The 2,644-nt window shown below is 55.9% G+C and overlaps 1 protein-coding gene across 6 annotated transcripts in view; it reads left to right on the top strand.

The window, feature by feature from the left end:
* Positions 1–2,644, top strand: part of LOC127915300 (CSC1-like protein 2) — a 174,249-nt gene that overhangs the window by 100,221 nt on the left and 71,384 nt on the right. The window lies entirely within an intron of this gene.

The following is a 2,644-nucleotide window of genomic DNA, read 5'->3' as shown; positions in this document are numbered from 1 at the left end:
AGGGTCTGTAGTCACACCTCTAGCACTGAGATGCAGTGCCTCAGACCAATGAACCAGGGTCTGTAGTGACGCCCCTCTGAACCAGGGTCTGTAGTGACGCCTCTAGCACTGAGATGCAGTACCTCAGACCTCTGAACCAGGGTCTGTAGTGACGCCCCACTGAACCAGGGTCTGTAGTCACGCCTCTAGCACTGAGATGCAGTGCCTCAGACCACTGAACCAGGGTCTGTAGTGACACCTCTAGCACTGAAATGCAGTACCTCAGACCACTGAACCAGGGACTGTAGTGACGCCCCACTGAACCAGGGTCTGTAGTGACGCCTCTAGCACTGAGATGCAGTACCTCAGACCTCTGAACCAGGGTCTGTAGTGACGCCCCACTGAACCAGGGTCTGTAGTCACGCCTCTAGCACTGAGATGCAGTGCCTCAGACCTCTGAACCAGGGTCTGTAGTGACGCCCCCACTGAACCAGGGTCTGTAGTCACGCCTCTAGCACTGAAGATGCAGTGCCTTAGACCGCTGAACCAGGGTCTGTAGTGACGCCCACTGAACCAGGGTCTGTAGTGACGCTCTAGCACTGAGATGCAGTTCCTCAGACCACTGAACCAGGGTCTGTAGTGACGCCCCACTGAACCAGGGTCTGTAGTCACGCCTCCAACACTGAGATGCAGTACCTCAGACCTCTGAACCAGGGTCTGTAGTGACGCCCACTGAACCAGGGTCTGTAATCACACCTCTGGCACTGAGATGCAGTACCTCAGACCACTGAACCAGGGTCTGTAATCACACTCTGGCACTGAGATGCAGTACCTTAGACCAATGAACCAGGGTCTGTAGTGACGCCCACTGAACCAGGGTCTGTAGTCACACCTCTGGCACTGAGATGCAGTACCTCAGACCACTGAACCAGGGTCTGTAGTCACACCTCTGGCACTGAGATGCAGTGCCTCAGACCAATGAACCAGGGTCTGTAGTGACGCCCCACTGAACCAGGGTCTGTAGTGACGCCTCTAGCACTGAGATGCAGTACCTCAGACCACTGAACCAGGGACTGTAGTGACGCCCCACTGAACCAGGGTCTGTTGTGACGCCTCCAACTCTGAGATGCAGTACCTCAGACCACTGAACCAGGGTCTGTAGTGACGCCCACTGAACCAGGGTCTGTAGTGATGCCTCTAGCACTGAGATGCAGTACCTCAGACCACTGAACCAGGGTCTGTAGTGACGCCCACTGAACCAGGGTCTGTAGTGACGCCTCTAGCACTGAGATGCAGTACCTCAGACCACTGAACCAGGGTCTGTAGTGACGCCCCACTGAACCAGGGTCTGTAGTGACGCCCCACTGAACCAGAGTCTGTAGTGACGCCTCTAGCACTGAGATGCAGTACCTCAGACCACTGAACCAGGGTCTGTAGTGACGCCTCTAGCACTGAGATGCAGTACCTCAGACCACTGAACCAGGGTCTGTAGTGACGCCTCTAGCACTGAGATGCAGTACCAGGGTCAGACCACTGAACCAGGGTCTGTAGTGACGCCTCTAGCACTGAGATGCAGTACCTCAGACCACTGAACCAGGGTCTGTAGTGACGCCTCTAGCACTGAGATGCAGTACCTCAGACCACTGAACCAGGGTCTGCAGTGACGCTCTAGCACTGAGATGCAGTACCTCAGACCACTGAACCAGGGTCTGTAGTGACGCCTCTAGCACTGAGATGCAGTACCTCAGACCACTGAACCAGGGTCTGTAGTGACGCCTCTAGCACTGAGATGCAGTACCTCAGACCACTGAACCAGGGTCTGTAGTGACGCCTCTAGCACTGAGATGCAGTACCTCAGACCACTGAACCAGGGTCTGTAGTGACGCCCCACTGAACCAGGGTCTGTAGTGACGCCTCTAGCACTGAGATGCAGTACCTCAGACCACTGAACCAGGGTCTGTAGTGACGCCCCACTGAACCAGGGTCTGTAGTGACGCCTCTAGCACTGAGATGCAGTACCTCAGACCACTGAACCAGGGTCTGTAGTGACGCCCCACTGAACCAGGGTCTGTAGTGACGCCCCACTGAACCAGGGTCTGTAGTGACGCCTCCAGCACTGAGATGCAGTACCTCAGACCACTGAACCAGGGTCTGTAGTCACGCCAGGGTCTAGCACTGAGATGCAGTACCTCAGACCACTGAACCAGGGTCTGTAGTGACGCCTCCAGCACTGAGATGCAGTACCTCAGACCACTGAACCAGGGTCTGTAGTGACGCCTCCAGCACTGAGATGCAGTACCTCAGACCACTGAACCAGGGTCTGTAGTGACGCCTCCAGCACTGAGATGCAGTACCTCAGACCACTGAACCAGGGTCTGTAGAGACGCCTCTAGCACTGAGATGCAGTACCTCAGACCACTGAACCAGGGTCTGTAGTGACGCCCCACTGAACCAGGGTCTGTAGTGATGCCTCTAGCACTGAGATGCAGTACCTCAGACCACTGAACCAGGGTCTGTAGTGACGCCCCCACTGAACCAGGGTCTGTAGTGACGCCTCTAGCACTGAGATGCAGTACCTCAGACCACTGAACCAGGGTCTGTAGTGACGCCCACTGAACCAGGGTCTGTAGTGACGCCCCACTGAACCAGAGTCTGTAGTGACGCC

This window comes from Oncorhynchus keta, chromosome 3 (genome assembly GCF_023373465.1).
Source record: "Oncorhynchus keta strain PuntledgeMale-10-30-2019 chromosome 3, Oket_V2, whole genome shotgun sequence".
Classification (NCBI taxonomy): domain Eukaryota; kingdom Metazoa; phylum Chordata; class Actinopteri; order Salmoniformes; family Salmonidae; genus Oncorhynchus; species Oncorhynchus keta.
Note: the sequence above shows the minus strand (reverse complement) of the source record. Positions and strands in the feature narration are given on the sequence as shown.